The sequence below is a fragment of the Hesperophylax consimilis genome, chromosome 10 (genome assembly GCF_061612785.1).
Source record: "Hesperophylax consimilis isolate HC1 chromosome 10, BYU_Hcon_1.0, whole genome shotgun sequence".
In the NCBI taxonomy this organism is placed as follows: Eukaryota; Metazoa; Arthropoda; class Insecta; order Trichoptera; family Limnephilidae; genus Hesperophylax; species Hesperophylax consimilis.
The window spans coordinates 28,949,299-28,963,869 of NC_142845.1; the positions used below are offsets into that span (position 1 = coordinate 28,949,299).

Sequence of the window (14,571 nt, forward strand, 5' to 3'; positions counted from 1 at the left end):
GTTTTGTTCAGTTCCTATTTTTGTTAAATCGCGTTGATCGGAGTGCAAATAGGACTTACTTTAAACTGTTTACTGGGGCATTCCTCCTCTGTCCCATAAAATAAACCACCAAACATGTTCATCGTATTTAATATTAATAAATAAACATTTTTTTCATATCCTTATAAAATATATCATAATGGAATAAATCAACTAAGCCAGCAACACATTAGGAATCTGTTGCTCCAAAGGCAATAAATATATTTAATCGAATGTTTTGAATGGCCACTGACATCATGATGGACATAGTAAGGCTATCTGAAAACCTTGCGATGACGAAGAGGGAGCCCAGTACGACGTATCACTCCAAAAATCAATCTTCACAATACACAATCTTCACAAGATCTGTGAGAATCTAAAATCATATCTTTTACTGAACTTTTTATTGCCTGTCACTTTTCATCCTGACCGGAAAACGGTCAGGAAAGCAACCGGTAAGGGAGTGAGTCCCTCCGCCCGCCCCCGGTCCCACCCCATTGTGGGGTGCTACGGATCGCGAAGGGTATGTCTCAGTAACAGCAGTAGCGCAGAGCGACCCGTGGAAGGCGCACGTACTCGGGTTAGTGAGAAGTTTGTTTATGTTTTCCGCGAATCCGCGAGCGTCATTATAAAAGGTAGGAAAACCAAATATTAATATTTCATTGAATTCATTTTACTGATTTTACAATTAATCAGAATATTTATCAAGTTTTTACAAGGGTGGCGAAAAAGATTTAAAAATAATATCTACGTTTTTAACTTGTTTGATTCTTTTCAATAAAGTGAAAACTTTGATGGACGTAACTTTAAGAACGTTATTTTCGAAAGATGTAAATTTTTTATCGATGTCAAGGTCGGAAATAGATAAGGAATTAATGACAATTTTTTAAAGTTTTTAAATGTGTCCACCAGTTGCGATTTTCGTAAGTAGACACTACTTAATTTTGCTATAACAGATATTTATTTATTTATTTTTATTTATTCGAGACACAAACAGGATATTTATAAAAACATTAATTATGGATTACAAAATAAAAAAGTACAATTATAAATATCCATAGACTAATGTGTCTGCAGCAATCACATTTGAACATTCACATAAGCAAACATGTAAAACAATGACAGTATTTATATACAAAACTTAAAAATAAATTACAAAGATTGAAGCACATAATAAGTAGAAAAATTTAAAGAGTACATATTAAAAAAAATTCTAAACCACTAAACAATTATTTTATTTATTTATTTTTCTTTTTTTTAAGTACAGAAATCGTGGAGATATTTCTTGAAACACGTTATATTATTTGCAAAAATATCTATGATAGTGTGTATTTTAGCAAGATCATTGTATGATCGAGACATTAATTGTTAAAAAAATATGTACAGTTAAATAAAATCAACAATAAATAATTGTTTAATACTTTGATGTCAAATGGCGAGAACACAATACACGCGATTGCAATTATTTATAGTAACAATGAGATTTAAAAAAATGGGACTATGGCATCACCGATTGAGATATGTTATAAGGCTGAAGTGAGTATTAGTGTATATTCAGAACTGGGGGTGTTTCGATTTAGAATGATGACACATCCGGCATCCACCAGGACGATACTGAGAATATTGCATAAAATATAAAGGTGGTTTTTTTAAGAGAATCAAAATTGAACCAACTTATTAAAAAAAAACACACCCTAATGAGGTTGAGAATGACAGTGGGTTTAGAGGTTTACAATAATCGATATTGTTTAATTTTCTGTAGACTAATTTACTTGCCATAACAACTAATGTTTGTAGTACCTACTGCGAAGACAAGTATCGAATTATTCAAGATAAAATATTGACTTCATAATATTTTCTCAATAGTTTTTTGAGTCTTGAGACCCTCCATTAGAATTGCTAAAGGGAGGGAAAAGACTTCCCTTCCAGCTGTTATTAATTAATGTTTTGACCGGATCACTATCTTCCAACCACTTGTCTCCCCATTTCAACCCTCACTTATAACTCGTTGGTTATACGTGGTTAATGAATAGTTGTTGATATTCATCTAAATTCAAATAGATTCCACGCTATAAGTTTTTAAGGGTTAGATTTTTCGACAATTAGCAATGTGCAATTTGCAATCCTTAATCTCTTCAAATCCAATCTCCTTCTTGTTTTTTTATTAGTTCATCTTTATTGATTCAATTACACGGGTGATATGTTGTGCCTGTCTCACTAGGAACTCGTGTGTTGAGAGCAGGCTCAGTTTATAATATTAATACAAATAACAGCACGATGTTATGTTTAAGTTAATAAACATATTTAAATTAAACACATAGCATTCTTATAGCAAACAGAGTACATCACACAATATTATTGTAGTAAAATAAAATGTTTTGGTCTGGATAAAAACAAAAAGTTTAGAAATTTTTACATAACTTAATAACACCAAATCAAACATAACACAATAACATCTGATAGTGTTTTTATCTAAATGACTACACAGTTTTGATTGTTATAGACGGAAGTGGAGCCCTCTGTTATTTTCAAAACGAATCGTTAAAGTTTTCAAACAGAACCCCGATGAAAAATAAATAATTTACAGTATTACGTCATCCTTACTTTACACTTCATAATATTGTACATATGTATTGTATATAGATATTTTTAATATTATAAATTGTTCCGTTCACCTGTAGCCCGCACAACGCGCTGAGCCACTTCCAATCAGCAAGAGGGTAAAAGGGACGTCAATTCCCATCAGTGTTCAAATTGGGGGATTATGATTTGAGATTTTCACGGCCAAAAGTAGTATAGTAATTTATTTTTGGGGTACTATGCCATGTTGCGTTACTTCCTTCTTTGGACAACATTTACACATCTGCCCTGGTAATGGACACTGTAATGCTTTCAAATCGTAGACTAAAGAAGGTAGCAGTTTGGCTTTGTACTTCCCCACTTTCCTTTCCCACATATCCTTCCCCTCCTCACACTCAGAACCTCAATTGAGGATTCCATAGTCTTACTGGTTCCGGTTAGCAGTTAGGAATCTTGTGCCATATTTACATAAACAAATCATTCATTATATTTGCAAAACCGAGTCAAATGTCCTTTTTTGTAAAAATTATTTATTTTGGCTTTATCTTGGCCATACAAAGATTACATTTTTTCTTAACGTTAGTTACATTTTTTTAAAACTAAACTATAGTTACATAAAATAGATAAACTTATAAACAAATGAGGGTAGAGAAAAATTACGGATGATTATAGAATAGTGTCTTAATATAAACAGTCGGAGTTTTTGTATAAGTAATCACAAAATTTTATGTGGTAACAAGAACAAATACATACAAATGAAAGTGGAAAAAATCTGATTAATGGTCAAATGTTAAGGCCATTTTTATAAATAAATTTTGCCCACAGAATTTTACGAGACTTGCGATTGAGATAAGGGTACACTGGTAGGGAATTCAAGTTATACCATTTCGACCAAGGGTTTATTTTTGTTGGTGTATCATTATCACCATGTTCAGGCTCTCTCTATAAATTTCATGAAGAGCCCCCACAACTTGCTCTAATCTCCCTCTGTAATTAAATTATGTTGCCACATGTTTCTGGCGAATTTATTTTTCTCCCAACGGACCTTAGAAGGGCAGAAGGACCTTAAGTCCTCTTACCTCCTATTGAATTGAAACTAATAATCAAAAAATAATTTATTTATAATATATATATATATATATATAAATATATTACATAATATTTATAATAATAATAAATAATTGCATAATAATATAGTTAATTCTGAATTTGAAATATGAGATCGATAAATATCACTTTTAATAACTTGGTTCCAATGGTCGAGTGTTTAGACGTAGACGACCAAGAGATCCTGGGTTCGATTCCTAATTGTGACCGTTATCTTTTTATTTTCTTTGTCTTGTTCTGTTTCATGTTTCATTGAGATTTGTTAGCATTATCTTTTTCTTCAATGACATTTTACATTGAAAAGTATAACCTTCAATAGCTAAAGGAAAGTGGTTTCATTTAGACTTTCAGAAAAAAAGTCAATAGGTATCCCATGCAAAATGAATATCGGATATGTTTATCCAAGACACTATTTAGGTTACACACCAATTCATTGGGAATATTGTTTATTCTGAATTTGAAATATGATGTTTAATAAATAGGTCCTAATGGTTGGGTGGTTAAGACGCTGTCCCGGTAATCCTGGGTTCGATTCCTAATTGTGACCGTTATCTTTTTATTTTCTGTGCCTTGTTTTGTTTCAGTTTTCGTTTAGATTTGTTATTATTATCTTCTTCTTTAATGATGGTGATAATAAATCATTTTATTTAAGCATCGGTAAATCCACGTTAGAAATTATTAATCCGGCAAAAGCAAATTTACAAGAACTAATTCCAGGTAAATATGCTCACGAGTTTTGTGGGAAAATTTACATTATTTCGTTTTTACGTTCATAGTGGTAATTATGTTCTTTTATTATCAAAGGTGAATTTTCTGGTAATGGTATCACGCATCGTAACACAATTTATTAATAATTATAAATCCTCCCTTGATTGTTTAGCTTCATATTACGTATAATGCTTTGCGAAGTTGTATCTACATAGGAAAATCACGAGAAATTTGTAATTGCCTACTCAATTAACGTTTGAAATAAACCATATTCGAAAACATGTTATTTATTAATTTCGAAGGTCGCGATCTCCAAAAGTTTTATCTTTATAGGTTTGAGTTTCCAACAATTCCAACTTCTTCCAGAATGATGAGCAATAGAATATTGCCGACGCAGTCATTTTGCCTTTTCTGGGTTGTTGCATTGAGCGTTTAAAGTTGTCATGAAGACATCTCCGTAAGTATAGTGTCAATAAGTTAGGAACTTATTTTAATACTATTACTTTTTCTATATTACTATAAAGATTTAACTAAAAGTTATCAATATTATATAAATATTGATCAAAATATGCAGTAAAGCAGGAAATATATACCAGTGCAGTACTTGAATATTGGAAAGCAGGAATATACCAGAAAAAAAATTTAAACAAGCGAAAAATCGTCAATTTTTTTCTCTTTGATTTCGGCAAGGAACTTTCAAGTGCATTTAATCCGTAGTTGACCACAACATTCACTGTAAAATGATTGTAAAAAGGTAATTCAAAATATTTTATTCAAACCCGAACTTGAAAAACTACATACAGCCTACCTAATTATGAATAAAAATTAAGCATTTTTAGTAAAATAACCACAATAATCAAAATTAACATTAAGGACGGGTTGTTTCAGAGAATTTGAACAATTCATCAAATTTGAAAGTTGATTTTCAAGTTCTATTACTATTTCAGTTATGGGAAGCAACTGGCCAATAATGATATAATAGTAGAACTTGAATAGAACCTCCACATAACTTGTGAATTAACTTTGAAATTTTAAGAATTGTTAAAATTCTGAGAAATATTTCACACATTTATAAGGTATTTATGGTTTGTGAAAGAACGCCATTAATAGTTAATATTGAGTAAATTAATCAGGATATAATCGAAATAGATAACTGAGAAAAATCCCTTATCATAACCCAAGGAACTTTGTGATTAGAATTTTTCACGAAATTGAAAACAAAACTGCTTTCAAAACGAATAATTAAAAAAAATAAACCCTAAATAAACACATTGGAAAAATGGACTTCGAAGATACCAACAAAAATTTAATTATATTATATTAAAATATCCTGCCGAAGATACGTGTTGTAGTATAAATCTTTTATTGTTTGTTATTTAATTACTACTGTATTTTTTGATTTATTTTTTAAAATGTTATATTTATTCATATTTGAGAATATTAATTTCCATTCCAACAATAATATGAGAGACGCAATGGAGATTTTATTTCGACTTACAACAACTATTAAGTAAATTTAAATTCTAACTGAGAGACTTCAGTTTGCAACACAAAGGGTATAAAAACTAAATATTTATTAGTAAAAATATGTCGTATATTAAAATTTACAAGAATTTTAACTCTTACTAAATAAAAGTTCTACGAAAGGCAATATATTCAAACTTTATACACGTCACATGTCACACTACACATCTTATATAATCGAAATAAAATTCATGATCCGGTCGACAGATTATATAAGTCGTAAATAAAATAAAATTGACATATAAATGCACTTAGTGAATGCTTCCTTGAATTGAAACGGCACGGAATATAGTTACAAGAAGGCTATAGTAACATACCTAAATAATATTAATAACTAAGCATAGTACTAATTTTATGCATTGAATTTCTATATAACTAATATCAAATTTTACTTCTTGATTACTGTTCCACAAAACTATTATGTACATCAAATGTTTGTAAAAGCCCGTATGAGCGGAGAATCCATATAAATAAAAATGTAAATCGTGTTCGTTTGTTCAAAATCTTAAATCTCTTAAAGTGCTTCACCGATTGCTTGAAATTTTGACATAACGTTGCATTCAAATACGTGTGTATTTTAAATGGATGTCACATGTGACAGGTAAAAACGTCTTTTTAAAAACAGCGCCATCTGTTGGACGTACATACAACACTCGTTATTGTTTCTTCATCTACACAGATAGACTAAGCCAATCAAGTCAATCTGATGAGTACAGCTAGTATATAAATAAATAAATAATATGCAACCAACTAATTCCTATTTTTATTCTATGCGATCAAAGGCTTTTTTAAATGAACATTTTTATTGCTATTTTAAGCTACTACTAAGATTTATCAACATTTTCATGTGTGCAATGAGTTGAGCATTTAAGCATCTTTATGAGAATTCTTTATTTTACTCGTTAAAAATTTGAAAAAAACAAGTTTAGAATTAAAAATATTAACTACCTTTTAGAATTAGTTTTCAGTCAAGTTCCCAATGACCGAGTTTGCTTAGGTGTTGTCTCGGCAAGACAATGATCCTGGGTTCGATGTCCAGTTATGACCGTTATCCTTTTATTTTTCTGTGTTAGTATTAGTCTTATTGTTATTATCTTTATCTTTAGGAATATTTTATTGTTCAATTTCTATCGTTTCTGGGAATGACAGACGGGAGCTACTGGAGCGAGATGAAACTAGATACAATATTGCAGTCTGCAGCACCTATAAGAAAGCATCTACGTGACTGGGAAATATTTCTAAATTGGGAACCTTAGGTGGTGAATTTTTATCAGTTTATCCGACCAAACATTCGTGGTATTTTTCATTGGGTTTTCAGAATTTCAGAAGAGAAGACGTTATATTTCTACTCGTATACCTAATTCATCAAATTTTCCCTCATTTTTATTTTCAAGTCCTTTTCCACAAAACTAGAATTATTTTTATAATGTATGCAAAACTGTATTTTGCCATTGTATAGTATTAGGTATAAGTAACAATAATAACTGCGAAAAATCAATAAATGCAACTTTCTGATTTTATAGTCGAAAGCCGAAACCAAACTAGAGAAAGCACAACAGAATATTGCATTACTAGCGACTAAGACCAAAAAGACACTACTACTAGACAATTAAGACAAAATCTGTTTTACAGATGCTATTAAAAGCAAACGGTTGGAGAAATATAGGAATATTAAAAATTAAAACGTCTCGTTCAATCTCGGTGAAATTCTGTATCTCGGTGCACAAACATCTTCTTGTTTTGACGTATATTATAAAATTTCACCGTCAGGGGAATTGTTTTTTGTATGAAGTATTTTGTGCCGATTCTATAACGCATAGCATGGGAATATCGGGTTAATTTTTGACAGTATTTTTCGACAGTGACGATTTCATATCTATTTTATAATTTAATTATTTTGATGGGGGTTCACAGCACAAACGCACCGTAGAGGAAACCGCCACTGATTGTTACCAATTTAATTAAAAATGGTTAAAAACAGAAGTTATTAATGAGTAAAGTTGGCTCATACTAATAAAAATTTTCTGACGTGGGAAATGTTTTTTCATGTTAACTACTTTTAGTTTCTGGTTTATAATCGTATGTCTTTCCTGTCGGTACTATGTTTTCCATACTTTTAATATCCTGTGGTTTTCCTGCTTCTGCGTAACAACTGATAATTTTATAATAATATAACTTAAAAATGTTTTGTTATATCAGGTATGATTAGAGATTTTCAAAGCCAAAAGTATTATCGTGTTTTATTTTTGCCAAAACTCATATTTGAACCTAACCTCATCTGTCCTGATGATTAACACTGTTACGCTGTTCGAAACGTTGGCTAAATGTGGACCGAGTGCGACATGGCATAATACCCCACAAACAAATCACGATCATATTGAACTAACTCATCACCACACCATTTCTCCGCAGGAGTAAGAACACAGAATAGAACGCCATACAATTCCTTGCTTCATTCACATTTATAAATCATCTCATATATACATACTCTTCTCTTATTCTGATCTTGACATGGCCCGACTCAAGGCTTTGATTAACTTGATCGTGCCACATCATTTTCGGGCGTCTCCGATATCTTCTGCCATTAACTTCCGCATCATTTATATAATTTACATAAGAATTTTCGACTCCTGGGGCCCAGAAGAGCGAACGAAATTGTTTGCAAGTTCAAGAGAGAATTTTTTATTTCAAAATATTTTATGTATGGTTTCATAAAAATCGTAGTGTCTCCATTACGTCATAGTTAGAAATATGAACTAATCGATATTAGAAAGAGAAAACACCAAGCTTTATACCCAAATAAAGAAGTTAACAACAACGTAATTAAAAAGTGCACTTCTATGACACTAAAAAATTATGAAAATTTATTAATCTTTCATTAATTATTTTCAAATAAAACTACAGAAATATTCGTCTAATGAAATATGTATTTTTTCGTTTTCAATAATTTTATTTTAGTTCAGTGTTAAAACCTAAGGTGAGATATTTTAAAACGTTTGTATGTTTGATTTGAAAATTAAAATATTTCAAAAATTGTGTTCATTTCTAATAACAAAAATTTTAAGCTGATTTCGATTCAAATATAGTTTTTTCGGATAGCTTGAGAAATGTTTCAATTTTACTATTTTTTATTTTTTATCATAGCTACCATTTAAGCATTGTACATAAAAAAATATTATATTAAGGCGATTCCATACGTAGTAATGCAAAATCATGTGTTTTTGGTTTGAAAATTTGGTCGCCTAGAAATGTTTCAGATGCTTTAATTAAATACATCTTGGCCTTTGAAATAATCGAATATTTTTTAAATAAGTCTTTTTATAAGCCCAGAAAAAATAATGAATGAAACCTATGAAAATTGCTTTAAAGTTCAAAATCTCCTGCTTACGAACCCATTTTCGCTTATGATTTTATTGTATAATGTAGAAAATTGAGTTATTTATAAAATGATCGAAAAAAAGTTAAATATTTATGCCTGAACATCCACAAAATAAAATAAAAGGCACTTTTTGGGCATGTTTTTTTCTTGCATTAATCAAAATAGGCGGATGGTGTTAAGTGGGAATTTAAACCTTATCGCCATCTGCGTAAGGGTTATTATTGATAGCGGCTCAATTTAAAATATTACACGACTTAGTGCATCGCCTTAAATCCTCACTAGGGTGACATGTGCTGAGGCGAATTAAAGTTATTAATTTCTTTTTTATTATTTTTCTATGTCGTTTTTAATGTTTTTTTCAGAGTTTTTTCATTAATCTCTTTCAGTCATATATTTATTCTTGATTTGTAATTATTCAAATTTTCTATTCGCTTTATATCAGGGGAAAGGATGTTGTGGAGTTTCGTCGCAAAATAAATATAATTTCTTTGTGGGAATGTGGTTTTGTGACCTGGAATATTTATTACGTCATTGTGATTTGACCTTGTTTGATGAATACGTGTAATTGTAGAGATTCAGTATTTTTGAATAGTTTCAATGGTACATTTTTAGCATAAATTTTTTGTACATTTGGTACAACAAAACTATTGAAAAATTCAATCGAAGGCTTCTTATGGGTACTTTTTGGATTGTATTCAGGTTATGTTTATACTTAGATACAGCAGATCCCCATCCTATAATTTCGTATTCAATACGAGAATGACATAAAGCGTAAAAGGTTTTTTTCTTGTCCTTTTTATTTAGAACATTTCTTAGATTTTTAAAGAAAAATATGAGCTTTTAAGTTTTTCCGTGATAATTTTGAAATGTAATTATTTGGATTTTATTAAAAATCGCAAATATACACAAATTCTCAGACTTTCTGAGAGCATCTTTGAGCAATATAGTGGTCAATAAGCCAGAGACTACAATATGAGGGATGAAATATATTTTTAAAGAAGCTACTAAAATTGATAAAGACTTCAAAAATAAATCAAATTAATTTTAGAAAGAAACATTAAAAATATGTGGTAGTTTGCCTCTGCATATAAAACAGATGTGAAAGCGAAATGAAAAAGTTCTTACTGTCTTATAAAAATAAACTTTCGCTTGCTGGCAATGTGTGCAATGTACGCCAAGTGTATCTAATATAATGGAGAATACACTGCCTGGTTCTAAAAAAATATTTTTCTCTAAAAACTGTTGAAATGGTAATTGTATGACACGTTATTTATGACATGTAATTTATACAGCATAAAAACAACACTATTATTTCGCAATGCTGCTACAATAATATTAAAAAATTGCTCTCAATAGTGAAAAATACATTTTCCCTCCCGCGTGAAAAAAGGACAACACTCTTATGTATCTAAATGTATATTGCTAAATTCGTTAGTGGCTGAGTTGACACATGCATCAGGTTTCTACTCAGGCATCGCGGAGTTAATTCCTTTGCTAGCTAAGTCCACTGTCATGGCACAAGCTACATTTTCCGCTTATAATGTTGGAAAAAGGAGGAATTGAAATATGGTAAGGTTATTGATGTCCCCGGAATTTTTGTCTTTCTTTAAAAAAATCAAACGTCATCGAAAATACTAATTTCGTTTGTGTGTGTGTGATATTAACTCTGTTCCCATAAATTCGGATTTTGTTTTGAATAAAAGTATAATTTTCAAAATTGGGACTGTTTTCGTGAAGAATTCAGACAGAAAATTATTTTGATTGTCATTGGAGCTGATGTACCAAGAATTCAAAAAGCTACAAAGTACCTACCTATATAATAGTTTTTTTTTTCCACGAAATTTTCAAAAGTGTGTTTCTATTGTGTAAATTTCTTAGGTTTAATCTTGATAAGTAAAGTAAGTTTTCTTGAATTTGTAATTGTCTGCGATTTTTAGCTAACATGTTAGTATTATCAATCCTATAACTATATGGAGACAAATGATTAATAACGGGATAGCGTACTATTTCCTTATAAACTTTTAGAACATTCATAATATTTCAGAACACGTGTTCATGCACCTGCGTTTGTCCTGATAGTACACAATGACGATATGCGAAAATATTATTGTATGTATACATTTGCGGACCGAAGTGCGGGAAAGGAACGAAGCAATTGCAAGATGCATTTCGCGCCATTTGCGGGTGCTAAGTTCCTTTCCAATTAGTTGAGGTTCAGCTCGGCAGTTCGGCTCGCGTGTGTAACTAGCATTAGAATTTTTATGAACCCGTGTTCCGACATCGCCAGTACATTCATGTTCTACTGATAGTTTATCAGGAAACCTGTCAATTCATTCGTTAAAGGCCCGCAGTCCCGTTTTTAACCGGAATACTAATATTTTAAGAAATTTTTAATAAATTATGAATATTTTATAAATGTAAGATTTCTTCGTGTATCCTACCCGTGATTTTTGACGGGTTAGTCTACGATAAAAAAACAGTGTTTGTATTTTCCATCATGATCCAAGTTATTTATTTATTTAAAAAAACGTATGGCAAAACATGTGCCATTAACATAGGTGTAAATTACAAAGTGTAAGAAAATATAAAAAGTTAAAACCAATTTGTTAAAATGACGTATTAAAATATAATAAATTATTTTAACCCATAAATAACAGTTATTATCAAATTACAGGTGACTTAAGTAGCGAAACTATCTGTTTGTTGTCAGAATAACCACTTATTTTTTATGGTTCAAGAAAAGATAAAAGAAAAAAAAATAATTGCAAAAAAACAATAATCTCTTAAGTGAGAATATTAGTAAGGGACAATATAAATGTATCAGATAATAAACAAGGCTGTTAAAATATCTGGATCAAAAACAAGAAATACAAGCTACGTAGCTTGTTCCAAATTATTCAGTTCAATTAGGAGAAAGAAAATTGTAAAATAATGTAACTCGATCAAAGCTGGGTAGTAACTACAGTAAAAATAGTTATTCTTTACTTTAGAGGTTTTAGAGGATTTAGCATTATATCCAATTGACATTTCTAATTATTTTGTAATAACTTTTATCTGCCATCCCCAAATGTCCCAAAAACATTAAATCCAGGTTGTGATTATTTATTTTAATCCGTTCAATCACGTTAATTATTAAATTAAAATAGAAGTTTTAGAACAAAGAAATCTTTCGTCCTTAAACTGTCAAAAATTTGATGAAAACAAATTTATTTTATTCGTGAGCAAAATTAAAGAAATTCCTGGAAATTTTATTTTTAATCTGATTTAAAACACTAGAACGACCGGGTATTACTCCATACCTATAAAGACCACGACCGTCATATTGACGGCTGATAGCAAGTTAGTGTAATTTTTGATATAATTTAAAACATTAATTCATGAAATAGATTACATTGTTTAATGAGGCACACATTTGGTAGAATTTTATCAACAAAAACACAAACGAAATGAATATTCGGTGACTTAAAATACGAGCAAAGAGATCAACGTCAGATATAATACAAACAACTGACACAAAAAAACAGTCAATCAACGTACAGATCAAGTTCGAATGATATGCGATACCGAAAGAAAGACAGACAGATTAGTACTATCTTTTTGCGAGGTGGAATGGGTATGTTATAAATTTGGAGGAAAAAGGTTGTAAACAAACTCACCTTAATGGCCCTAACCGTCACATTGACGGTGGCAGTCTTTATAGGCATAAATTATTATATTTCAAAAAGTAAATAAGATAATAACTTTCAGCAAAATATCGTCACGTTACATCAGGCAGCCGTCAAAATGACGGCTACGGTCTTTCTAGTATTAATCATTTTATAGGGTAACTTATAGGGAGTTCACAAAAAATAAAAATTATAATTTAATAATAATTTAATAAAATAATAATTTTCGAAAATAACATTAATATTTACAGTTCCCCACATTCACGTGCGACTGGTAACATAACAACCTCGCGTGAGATGCCTCTCGCGGAAATCATTTCATTCTCTCTCCAGTGGTCTCAGCCGCCGGTTTAGCCCTAAATCTCCTCCAACGTACGCGATATGTTTTGTTCATTTAATTATTGTAACGTGAGTTTGTTAAAATAAAAACTAAATTGAAAATATTCGAATTCTGATTTTACACACCGAGAGTAATCACGCAACCTTGGATTCTGCGGATTGGAGAACCACAGAATCATCCAGCCAACAATCCATTAATATTGGTGATAATTACTATCCTCCAAAATTTAATTGAAATTTTTATTAAATAACAATTTTTAATCATTTTGCGAATCTGTTCACAAAGATAATCTTTCTTTTGTCAGTTTTATTGACTTTAATTTATTCCCGTACTCATAAGTAAGATTGTACCTACGTTACTGAATGTACTTTTTCCAACTTCTTTGTGCGTAAAATATGACCAACAAATTGTAATACCTGCGTTAAAAGGGTGTTTGCTTAGCGACCCGAAAATAATTCCAGTAAAAACAGGGCCGAATCTACACAAGGAATCAGGATGCCAACTAACTAATCGTCACGCCGTTTCACGAAAGGGTAGGCAGAGAGGAAGGACCGTCAAACAACTCGGTCTTAGCATACACACATTTGCGTCATACATTCTCCTTAGACTTCTTTCATCGTTCATTCGATCTGCAAGCCCAAACAATCTGAGCATCCCTTTATTTAAAAACCATAAAATGCGCTAGGATTCGTTCAATATCGTTACAAAATAGTCAACCATGGACATTTAAGATTTTTACGTCGTAATTTTTCACAAATAATTTTTGGGTTACTATGCCGTGTTGCGCTTCCAACTTCTTTGGCCAACGTTTCGGACAGTGTTCATCATCATGGCAGATTCACATGGCAGGGCACACATACACGGAGAAAAATAAGTAATGCTCATTTACTGAAAATCTCTTCAAATTATTAGTCATCCTGTTAAAAACGGGACTGTAAGCCGCTTCCTCGTAGTGTTGGTAAATTCATAATAATAGACCACGGAATACGTGGTAATCTACCAGCGTTGGTCTAAATAATATATTAGGACGAAATGCAAAAATGTGAAGACTTTTTCAAACACGTTTCGTTACAAAACATTGGTATATAAATTTGGAGGAAAATGGTTGAAAAACAAACTCCCCTTAATGGCCCTAACCGTCACATTGACGGTGGTAGTCTTTGTAGGTTTAAATCATTATATTTCAAAAAATAAATTAGATACGTACCTGTTTTTTTTGCAATAGTCGTTAAATCTAGAATGTTGAAAAG

At 30.9% G+C, this 14,571-nt stretch overlaps 1 protein-coding gene across 1 annotated transcript in view; it reads left to right on the plus strand.

Annotated features, from left to right (window-relative positions):
- Positions 1 to 587: 587 nt before the first annotated feature.
- The window catches only part of LOC149420584 (uncharacterized), a 298,862-nt gene continuing 284,878 nt past the window's right edge, over positions 588 to 14,571 (plus strand). The window contains exon 1 of the mRNA XM_089636389.1: positions 588 to 653. The gene's annotated coding sequence lies outside the window, so the exon portion shown is untranslated. The remainder of the gene's footprint in view (positions 654 to 14,571) is intronic.